Raw genomic sequence first — 12,643 nt, 5'->3', positions numbered from 1 at the left:
ATGGCCCCGCGGTGTAGGGGTAGCGTGCCTGCATCTTATCCTGAGACCCCGGGTTCGATTACTGGCCAGGTCAGGGATTTTCACGCGGATTTGATGGCTGATTCGAGGTCCACTCAGCCTACATGATTACAATTGAGGAGCTATCTGACTGTGAGATAGGGGCCCTAATCTAGAAATCCAACAATAATAGCCGGGATGATTCGTCGTGCTGACCACACGACACTTCATAATCTGCAGGTCGTCAGGCTGAGCAGGAGTCACTTGGTAGGCCAGGCCTTATAGGGGCTGTTGCGCCATGGGTTTTTTATTCCAAGCCATACGATCGGAATTAATTCCCAGTTGAAATCTCCGACTTAAAAAAGGAAAAATAAGGAAGCCTTTGGTTTTCCATCTAGAGAATTTCATTTTGTAAATAGTTCAGACATTGCTTTTAAATATCTATTTCGTTGTATTACACTATTGCTATCTACTTCAACCAATGTCCGAGGATTCATGTGTGAATATTTGGAAAAAGAAAGGTGAAGGAAGTGTGAATGTGAAATGCGTTTGTGAACTTTGAGGTAAAATAACGTACACCTCTGGACGCAGACTTTGAGTGTAGTCGAAGATCCAGAAGTGAGGCTCTTAATAATAATAATAATAATAATAATAATAATAATAATAATAATAATAAACTGTAAGAGGTGAAGAAAAGTGTAAGTACTCATGAAAAGACAACCTGAACAAGTGTATTCAGACCGAGCTCGATAGCTGCAGTCGCTTAAGTGCGGCCAGTATCCAGTATTCGGGAGATAATGAGTTCGAATCCCAGTGTCGGCAGCACTGAAGATGGTTTTCCGTGGTTTCCCATTTCCACACCAGGCAAATGCTGGAGCTGTACCTTAATTAAGGCCACGGCCGTTTCCTTCCCACTCCTCGCCCTTTCCTGTCCCATCATCGCCATAATACCTATCTGTGTCGGTGCGACGTAAAGCAACTTGCTAAAAAAAGGGGCATTCACACGCCAGAGAGGGTCAAGTGTGTAATCCAGGTTTGCGGCTAAGGAAGACAATCTCACTAACAAGCATAGAGTACACCATCTCGTGTTTGCTGAGGACAACAAGCACAGTGATACTAGCAATCCCTTCCGACAAATGTGTATTTGATTTAGGAAATGATGGGCCAGTAAGCGTGTTTTGATCTTCCGGCATAGCTTAGCTGGTTTACAAATATGAGAGTTGGCATTCTGGTCGTGTATGTGTTACGTGTTTAGGAAGGATGAGTGCATGTAGTACAGGAAAGTTGCACAGAATCGAACAAGGTCCAAGGGGATGCACACTCCCCGGCAGCCAACACGGGCACATTCTAGAAAATATTATTATCCCGACTTTGCAGTGCTGGAAAAATTCCAGGCACTCGATCGCCATGGTAGTGGGAAAAAATGTGTTGGCGACTAAAATTTGCGTGTGAAATAGCTCTTTTCTCAGAAAACTCGTCGGTATAGTTGCAATATTATTTTACGCCAGTACGGGTGAGTTGGCCGTGCGCGTAGAGGCGCGCGGCTGTGAGCTTGCATCCGGGAGATAGTAGGTTCGAATCTCACTATCGGCAGCCCTGAAGATGGTTTTCCGTGGTTTCCCATTTTCACACCAGGCAAATGCTGGGGCTGTACCTTAATTAAGGCCACGACCGCTTCCTTCTAACTCCTAGGCCTTTCCTATCCCATCGTCGCCATAAGACCTATCTGTGTCGGTGCGACGTAAAGCACCTAGAAAAAAAAAATTACACCAGCAAATTCAGTGGTGGCGAATGGGTAGGGTTGGGGGATGAGAGGGGCATTTCCTGCCACTTTTGGGAGAAAAATTACACTTTTATTCTACTTTAGCCGTCTGAAACTAGGAATTATTAAAACATGTGCAAACCCTATTGTCTTTTTAGCTAATTCTGTCCTTAAATTTCTTTAATTATTAAGTAAAGTACTTAGCGGAAATACGAACAAAATGTTGTTCGTCGCAGCTAACCAAATTGTACAGTGCCACAGCAAGTAGTGGAGATCCGCGGAGCAGTGTGTAGCATGTACTGCGGCGAAGGGTAGCAGGAGTATATTTTCGCCAAGATCACCCGCTTGCCGCGCGCATTCGTCAGTCTGGCTGTCTCACTCAGTCAATATGTCTGTACAGTTCTATCTAGTGTCTGTTACTGTAATCAAGTACTAGATGATATGTTAATTGTATAATCACGCCGTACTTCTTTTTAATTGTATTGCCTGCGCAATGTCTGGCTCCACGGCTAAATGGTTAGCGAGCTGGTCTTTGGTCGCAGGGGTCCCGGGTTCAATTCCCAGCAGGGTCGGGAATTTTAACCATCATTGGTTAATTTCTCTGGCACGGGGGCTGGGAGTATGTGTTGTTTTCATCATCATTTCATCCTCATCACGACGCGCAGGTCGCCTACGGGAGTCAAATAGGAAGACCTGCACCTGACCAGCCGAACCCGTCCTGGAATCTCCCGGAACTAAAAGCCATACGCCATTTACATTTTACCTGCGCAATTATTGATCCTTTGGCGAAAGTTGTATTGTATATTACTATTATAACCGCACATAAGTTGGTATCAAGTCCGGCTCCATGGCTAAATGGTTAGCGTACTGGCCTTTGGTCCAGAAGGTCCCGGGTTCGATTCTTGGCCACGTCAGAAATTTTGACCGTAATTGGTTAATTCCAGTGGCTCGGGAGCTGGGTGTGTGTGGCGCTTTCAGCATTAGAAATCATCCTAGGTAGGGCCCTCATCTTCACAGACATGTAGCTCGCCTAATAGGTTGTCTACAGAAAAAGACTCGCACCACGCCATTATTTATTTATTTATTTAGTTGGTATCAAAACTTACCATTTTATAGCTAGTTTTTTCCAATTTTGATGTCTAACCCCCCTCCCACCATATCCCCCACACCCGGGTACTTTATGTTGTCTATACATTTTCGTTCCCCCACCACTTCTTATTCCCAATTGCCGTTAGTGAATAACTTCATGTGAAAAAGGGGTTTAGTACTATGAATCTAGTCAAAAATAAGTTTAGATCTTCACTGCACACAGATAGCATGAATCACGTAATGATGAATGGTCCAAGCCTGAAAGATCTTGAACAAAGAAGTCTGGTATTTTCAAACAAAGGAATATCAGCAAGTTACGAGGAGGGACTAAAGATTACGCAATAGTGATGGCAGAAGGTGGTAAGATCTCACTGGTGAATACTTTAAAGTTAAGCAAATTAATTTTATTATTTTTATTCCTGGTTGCAAAGAAATGTTGCTGGCACCTAGATTTCTTTTTTCTGATTTAATCAAAGTTTCTCAATTGGATGGTTTTTAGGATAGGTTTGAGCCCAATGGAGACTGTTAGAGCAAGCATGGAACGGAGTATGTCGAACCGGGCCAAGGCTGGCCAACCACTATGAATGTGAGACCAAATGACTAACGGCACACCTTCGTCCCTTTGTATCAAAACCTCAAAGCCTGTGGAATGTGGAGGAGTTCTAGGTTTCGGTTTTCCTAGTGAATGGTCACAAAGAATCAGTTTCAAGACCAAAAAACATGCAAAACTAATAATTTTAAAACACGAAATGACACCAAAGTATAAACATGTTAAAATTGTACATTAAACTCCAGACACGACTCGAATTCCAAACATCGCAGTCGATCTTGAACACCATGCTAATATGCCTGGCGGCGGTAATTATGCTTTGAAAGGAGAGAGAACCAAATCCAATATTTCGGAAATAATAGGCCTATATAGTAAACACTAAAGTGCAATGTGACTATTAAATGAATTTATGGCAAAAAGGAACAGTTTATTGGGTATCACCGCAGGAAAGTATAAAGGAGTAGTGACAATCTCATCTTGGTTCTCATCGCTGTTTTAATTTTGTCGTAGCACTTGCGATGCAAAAGTAGGAAACCGCGGAAAACCACCTTCGGGTCTGTCATGGTGGAATTCGTACCCACCACTTAGTGAATGAAAACTCGCAGCTACGCAGCTGAAATATCAAGTAAGGTTAGAGTTTCATGCAACTTATGATTCTGTGATAATGGGCACGGGACTTTCAAGTTCAAGTATAATTCGTTACCTAGGAGCATGACTTCATATTACAAAAATTCCATCCGCATTGGTCAGAATTCGAAACGCAACTACCTTGGTGAGAAACCAGCGAGCAGCGACGTAGTCGGTCGGCTATCACACCACTGCGCTGAAATGAACGATGTTCATTATGAAAATATTTATATTATTATATTAATATTCATGGTACTTCTGGCATTGAATTATTCATCAGGGAATGAGGTGTTGAATGCTACTGTGAAATTTCTCATTCAGTCTGACTGTATTTTTGCAGGGATCAGTCGCGTCGTTAATTTTTAAGCTAGTGGCTTTACGTCGCACCGACACAGATAGGTTTATGGCGACGATGAGAAAGGAAAGGCGTAGGAGTTGGAAGGAAGCGTCAGTGGGCTTAATTAACATACAGCCCCAGCATTTGCCTGGTGTGAAAATGTGAAAACACCGAAAACCATCTTCAGGGCTGCTGACAGTGAGATTCGAACCCACTGTCTCGCGGGTGCAAGTTCACAGCCGCGCGCCCCTAACCGCACGGCCAACTCGCCCGGTAACTTGTGCGCAGTCTTGTTGCCGTCTGCTGCAGGATCATCCTACGAAATATAAACTTCCAATTGTGTATAGCTAGAAATCGTATTACAGTAGTGTGCAAATTAAATGGGACAAGCTCATATTTTACAAAGAATTGAAGTTGGTTAGCTGTAACCGATTTTATCTGCCCAACTGTTGTACTGTTGGTGGAATATCGTTGCCTTGCCCATGAACAACAATTGTTGGTCCCCTCCAGTTCAGTTAAGTGCTTGTATTGTATGGCAACAGTGTGTGTTATTTATGTGTTCTCGAGAGGAAAACTTTGTGTTTGTTTTAAAATGGACATTTCACTAATGAAGCGGGCAAAAATAGTTGCTCTTCGTGAACACACATCTATGACTATAAGAGACATTGGCTCTGTTGTTGGTGTGGGAAAATCTAGTGTTTCAAGACTTCTTAGGGCATATCGTGACACTGCCTCATTGTCTCCAAAGAGAAAAAGCAGATGTGGACGGAAAAGAAAAACCACCCCTAGAAGTGACAAAATTCTACTTAGAAACAGTAGAATCCATCCTCACAAGACATGCAAAGACCTTCAGAGAGATGTATCGGCTACTGGGGTTCAAATTAATTCTTCAACGGTATGGCGTAGACTTCTTGATTGTGTGCGGAAGGCACGAAAGCCAATAAAGAAGCAGTTGTTAACGCCTGCCATGAAGAGAAAACGGTTGGCATGGGTCAAAATATATCAATCTTGGACCTCCAATGACTGGAAACCTGTAATTTTCAGTGACGAATCATATTTTATTGTTCAAGGTTACAGAGCACGGGTTGTCAGGCGAAACACCCATGAGGCAGTGCGAGCTGAGCATCTTGAACAGACTGTAAAACATCCCCCCCAAAAAAATGTTTTGGGGTTTCTTCACTGCAAGTGGTCCTGGGGCTCTAGTTCCAGTTGATGGCATGATGAATTCAATCAAATACATGGAAATCCTTAGGCGCAGGATTTTGCCATTCCTACAGACCTTCGCAGATGGTGGAGGAACATTTCAACATTATGATCTGGCCCCGTGTCACACTTCTAAAGCAGTCAAGACATTCGTGGAAGAAAACAACATTAATGTGCTTCAGTGGCCTGGTAATTCACCACACTTAAACCCCATAAAGAATTTGTGGAGTATTGTGAAAAGGCGTCTTGGTAGAATGGACTGTTCAACAAAGGAACGCATGTTAGTAAATGTGGTAAAAGTGTGGTTTCATGACGAGGAACTACGAAACATCTGCTCTAACCTGATGCAATCTATGCCACAACGTGTTCAGATGATCATTAAAGTAAAAGGAGGACACATTACTTATTAATATTCAGAAAGCTCCTAACTGTATTATACATATGGTAATAAATCGTCTTGTCCCAATTAATTAGCACACTACTGTACAACCTACGAAATTCAGAAGAAATAGGAATTAAGTGCACAGGGATAGAAATCTCTGGGCAAGACAAAGCAAAGTCACCTCCCTACAGACCATGAAATAGGAGTGGAAAATGAAAGCTTCCATTTTTCGTAACCTAGGCACCAACTGTAAGAGGCTTTGTCGACCGTGTGAGTGGTTGCGAGATTTGGGTCACGTAACTGTCAGCTTGCACTCGGGAGATAGTGAGTCAGTGAGTTCGAACCCCACGGTCAGCAGCCATGAAGATGCTTTATCCGTGGTTTTCCATTCTTTTACGATTCAAATGCTGGGGCTGTACCTTAATAAAGGCCAGGGCCGTTTCCTTCCCACTCCTAGCCTTTCCCTATCCCATCGTTGCCGTAAGACCCATCTGCTTCGGTGCGACGTAAAGCAAATTGTAAAAAAAGTATGGTTAGTCGTTAGACTGGATAACTCTACTCGACTGCCTTTTCGCCCGGGATTTTTTCCTGTTTGTTTTACAATTTTCTTTACGTCATACCGACACAGATAAGTCTTATGGCGAGGATGGGATAGGAAAGAGCTAGGAGTGGGAAGGAAGCGACCGTGCTCTTAAATAAAGTATACAGCCCCAGCTTTTGCCTAATGTGAAAATGGGACACCATTGAAAAACATATTCAGGGCTTCCCACAATGGGGGTTCGAACCCGCTATCTCCCCAAACCATGTGGCAACTTTCTAGATGCCGAGGAATTAGTACGGTACTCATTTCTCTTGCCAACGGCCGTAGCCGTGTTGAAACACCGGATCCCGTGAGATCTCCGAAGTTAAGCAACATTGGGCGTGGTCAGAAGTTGGATGGGTTGCCACGCGCTGTTGGTGGGGGGTAAGGGAATGGAGGAGCGGAAAGGAACTGGCCACCCTACCGCACATAAACTCCGGCTCAGGAACACCTCTGCGGAGGTTCGGACCTGCCTTCGGGCAGAATAACCCTTACCTTACCATTTCTCTTGGAGACTGACTCCGAGAGCAAAATGCATCTTCAGAAACAGAAATCTGGTTTCTAATTTTCTTCTGGGTGATTCGAGTAAGATAACACCGTCACTTCTCTCGACAACCATTGGATATAAGTTATGTAGAGAGCTTGAATGATTTGAGATTCATTCCCATACGAATGACTAAAAGTAACGTATGATAAACGTTTTTACCCTACCGGATTACCTCTCATTCATTACATGTATATTCTATGTTTTTTTTTTTTTTGCTAGGGGCTTTACGTCGCACCGACACTGATAGGTCTTATGGCGACGATGGGATAGAAAAGGACTAGGAGTTGGAAGGAAGCGGACGTGGCCTTAATTAAGGTACAGCCCCAGCATTTGCCTGGTGTGAAAATGGGAAACCACGGAAAACCATTTTAGGGCTGCCGATAGTGGGATTCGAACCTACTATCTCCCGGATGCAAGCTCACAGCTGCGCGCCTCTACGCGCACGGCCAACTCGCCCGGTTATATTCTATGTTAGATTGCTGGAACGTATCTCACTGACGCTTCATTTTGATATGCTATGAGAATCTTCCACTTTTTCCCTCTTCTGTCTAGCCTTTCAGCCCTGAATAGATTCCCGAGAGCTCTATATTATCTCGTACTTCCGTTACGTACAATGCTACAGATTTACGTGAGCAAGTCTCCCTAAAGCCTGTAATTCATTTCCAGCCAATACATGATAGACTGTCGGCTCTTGTGGAGAATATGAATGGGCTTTCTGAGTGGTTTATTGCCGTTTGACGAGGGTTGAAGATCTAATATACACACAAAAGCTGCGGTATCTGAACATAAGGTTTCAGTTTAGCACAGCTGTACGTTATTAGCTGCAGGATTGTGGTACTTAGTTTACAGCAAGTGAGAGGGACTGTGTGACCCGTGATGAAGTCAGACGAGGTAATAATGCACTGTTCCTACTGTTCGTGCTATCTGCTGTGTACGCAGCCTCATATCCATTATGACAGCGCTCTACTATCCCCTATTTCCTAAGGCAATCGTTCCGCGATTGACGTGCTTAGGAACAGAAAGGGCTCTCTCAAAATTGCATTAAGGTAGCCAATGCAGTTCACGTTTTTTTCATTCTATATTGAATACCATAAATATGTAGAAGAGAGTTAAACACACCATAATTAAAGTACACATCCAGAAATGTAACTTACCAGAGGAGAGTCTGACATTGCCTTACCAATTTTGCTTTACGTCACACCGACACAGACAGGTCTTATGGCGACGATAGGACAGGAAGGAGCTAGGAGTGGGAAGGAAGCGGCCGTTGCCTTAATTAAGGTACAGCCCCAGCATTTGCCTGGTGTGAAAATGAGAAACCACGGAAAACGATCTTCAGGACTGCCGACAGTGGGGTTCAAACCCACTATCTCCCGAATACTGGATACTGGCCGCAATTAAGCGACTGCAGCTATCAAGCTCGGTCTGATAACATTTTGCAGGGACGTTCTATATTGGCGTTTTGCTAGATATTCCCTAGGTTTTGAAAAAATCGAGATGAAAGTTTCGACGGAAATTCTTATTTTCAGTGCAATATATAGAAATATCGTTAAAACATGTTTTATTTATATAATATGGGGTCCAAAGTTAATAATATTAGAGTTATTACGCTTTTGTGTCTTCGATAAAATCACCTCGTGGAGGGTTCCACAAGAGCCATATCGCAAAAGTATTGAACATTACATGAAGATTCTTAATCACACCTCCGATGTTTTACTTCAAAAAAGGCAAAGTAAACTATAATGATTGTCAAAATATGATTGGATTCACCGAAAAAAGTATTGAATGAAGAAAAAAAGCCTACGCTCAAGAATCGAACACAGACCAGCGGTTTGGTAGTCTGACGCCGACCTCGCTCTGTTACAGCATGCGAACACAAACGTTAATAGCTCTAATATTGTTAACTTTGGAACCCATATTAGATAAATAAAACCTGTTTTCAGACGATCTTTCGATGTATAGCATTGAAATTACGATTTTCCGTCATAATTTTGACCTCAATTTTTCTAAAACTAGGGAGTGTCTAGCAAAACTCCGAAACACGTGTCTTTGTTTGCATTAGAGGAGGTCCCTGCAAAATGTTATCAAAATCGGTGAAGCACATATCAGATCCTACCCTTGTCAATGTTTCCCTGTATTTTTTCTTGCTAGTTGCTTCACGTCGCACTGACAGAGATAGGTCTTATGGAGACGATAGGATAGGAAGGAGCTAGGAGTGGGTGGGAATCGGCCGTGGCCTTAATTAGGGTACAGCCCAAGCATATTTGCCTGATGTAAAAATGGGAAACCACGGAAAACCATCTTGAGGGCTGCCCACAGTGCGGTTCGAACCCACTATCTCCCGAATACTGCATACTGGCTGCACTTTAGCGACTGCAGCTATCGAGCTCGGTGTTTTCCAATACTAGACAGTGCAACAAGGAACAATGAGATCGGCTGATACAGGGTTTGAGTGTTACCCTTAGTCATTCTTGTGAGTTGTCTTCAAGTGAGTTGGCTGTGAGGTTTGGGGCGCGCAGCTGTGAGCTCGCATTCGGGAATTAATGGGTTCGAAACGCACTGTCCACAGACTTCCAATTTTTTCACCAGTCAAATGCTGGGGCTCTATGTTAATTAGGGCTACGGTCGCTTCCTTCCTACTCCTAGCCATTTCCTGTCCCATCGTCGCCGTAAGATCTATCTGTGTCGGTGGGACGTAAAGACATTTTAATTCTTCCATCATTTCATCTAGGGGAAAATTCTACGTTGGATATTTGTTCATGGGTGCCACCGTTTCATCTTCCATGGTAGCCTCAGTGGACAAGAGTGATATTCACCACCGTGGCTGGCCAGCGCTTAGGCGTCCGAGTAATGGAAGGATTTCGGCGACACAGAGACGGGAAAAAGTCTAGAATTTGGAAGGAAACAACATTGGTCTTAATTAAGGTACAGCCCCATCATTAGGCTGGTGAAGAAATGGGATACCATTGAAAACAATATTTAAGTCTACCGACGGTGGTGTTTGCTAGTTGCTTTACGTCGCACCGGACACAGATAGGTCTTATGGGGACGATGGGACAGGGAATGGGTAGGAGTGGGAAGGAAGCGGCCCAGCCCCAGCATTTGCCTGGTGTGAAAATGGGAAACCACGGAAAACCATTTTCAGGGCTGCCGATAGTGGGGTTCGAACCCACTATCTCCCGAATACTGGATACTGGCCGCACTTAAGCGACTGCAGCTATCGAGCTCGGTACACACGATTCTAGCCACGTAACCAACTTATTCGGTTTCATTGTTAAATAGCCAATAGGCCTATTTTCCCCAGTTCAAATGACTCATTTAAAATTTGTGTTTATTTTTGTTAGTGTAAACTAACAAAAGAATAAATACTCTTCAAAGCTTTGATTTTTAAAATAAAATTTTCCTTCCATACAGCAGCTGTAGAGGATATCGACTACTTCTCCCGTCTCCCGTCGGCTCCCATTGAATGCTCGATCGCTACCGCGGATGTATTGACGTCTCAAGTCGGTTTGTGATCATACGATGCCGACTTCCAGTGTGTGCTCGACGTTGAAGGGGGAAGTAATTGGCGCCGCAAGCTCGTTTGTGGTCAGGCGATAAAACGAAATCACTGTTCTCAACATCATGATTTTCAAGTGGTTTGGCAAACGTAATGCGTGAAGCTAAGAGGTCAGCTTATATTTCTTTCAAGAGATGTTCTTACTTTATTTATTTGGCACGCATGATGTAACTATGAGGTTGGACGGATATTGTTAGTGCAGTGGCGGCTGGTTATTTTTCTATAAGTAGTGCCAGCAAATTCAAAATTCGGAAAAGAATCTTTCAAAGTTGCAAGTACAGACAGTACATATTTACCTATGCTATACGTTACCTGAAATCACGTTATTTAACTGTGCTATTGTACAAAACAGTTGCTTCAATTGAAGCAAATTTTTAACTTCAAAAATAATATACTTACTTCAATCCATATACATTTTCCTTAAATCCCCATTTTAAGAAATCTCTTGAACAAATTAAAAGCTTCTCTACAAAAAATGAAGAAAACATACATGTACGGCCGACTCACCGAAAGTGTTAGTTCCAAAACCTCGAACGATACCTTCAAATTAACTAACAAGAACGGTTACGTGTTACTGAATGTAACACGTGCTGCCTCACATAGGAATAAATAATCATAGCCTTTGCCAACATACTCGCCCGCAAGCACTTGATCACAATGTTAGTAGTCGCTAAACTGAAATTTACAAAATACATTACCTTCAAATTCAAGGCTAAAAACACACACACACACCTACCTATACAAATTTAGACGAGATAACCGCTGCATCCTATCTGATTACACACAAGGAACAATTTAACGACGCTATTCATGAACAATACCGAGCTCGATAGCTGCAGTCGCTTAAGTGCGGCCAGTATCCAGTAATCGGGAGATAGTCGGTTCGAACCCCACTCTCGGCAGCCCTGAAAATGGTTTTTCCGTGGTTTCCCATTTTCACACCAGGAAAATGCTGGGGTTGTACCTTAATTAAGGCCACGGCCGCTTCCTTCCCATTCCTAGGCCTTTCCCATCCAATCGTCGCCATAAGACCTATCTGTGTCGATGCGACGTAAAGCAAATAGCAAAAAAAATTCATGAACAATGAAAGTAATTAGGCCTACCAGAAAAGTTAGAAATGTTGATATTACGTGTTTGCATTCTGGTAGGTAAAGGAAATTATGTCGCCAACTTACATTAATGAAACAGAGCAGACTTCATTGCAAAATCCCAGATATTTATAGTACAAATTGAGATTATTATTACTTTTTTAGTAATTTGATTTACGTCGCAGAGACATAGATAGGTCTTGTGGCGACGATGGGACAGGAGTGGGAAAAATGCGACCGTGGCCTTAATTAGAGTACAACCCCAGCATCTGCGTGGTGTGAAAATAGGAAACCACGGAATACCGCTTTCAAGGCTACCGAGAGTGGGTATCGAACCCACTATCTCCCGAATGCAAGCTGATAGGTACGTAACCCAAATCAGACAGACAAGCTGACAAAGAAAGATTTATTTCTGTCGCTAATACAAGTTTTATAAAATGCCCTTTGGTTTTACCACGAGAGGACAAAGAATATCTTGTTAAAGAATATAGGCCTAATAGTCGTCATATACAGAATGTCCGGCTTGAATGTATTATAAAATGAGAATTAATGTCTTGAGAAATAATAGAGATAATCATTGTCGGTTTGTTTGCACAAATAGAGAAACGCAAAATGCTTTTTCGCATACCTAATACACTTACAGAAAATTGCACGGACAGCTTCGGGAAACTGGCATATCGCATAGCACCAAGCACGCCACTGGGAGGGTGTAAGTGCAATACAGATTCAAGGTCTGAAGCATCGCTAATGATGCACATATCGAGGTGTATTAGGTATGTAAAGAAACATTTTCAGTTCCTCTACTTGTAGAACCAAACTGCGAACAATTATGTCTATTACTTCTAAATATATTAGTTTTTATATTATTATACAACCAAGCCGGACAAATTCGCTATGTTGGTAACAATGGGTGTTGTCCTAA

The sequence above is a fragment of the Anabrus simplex genome, chromosome 2, assembly GCF_040414725.1.
Source record: "Anabrus simplex isolate iqAnaSimp1 chromosome 2, ASM4041472v1, whole genome shotgun sequence".
Lineage (NCBI taxonomy): Eukaryota > Metazoa > Arthropoda > Insecta > Orthoptera > Tettigoniidae > Anabrus > Anabrus simplex.
This window is presented reverse-complemented; position numbering follows the sequence as displayed.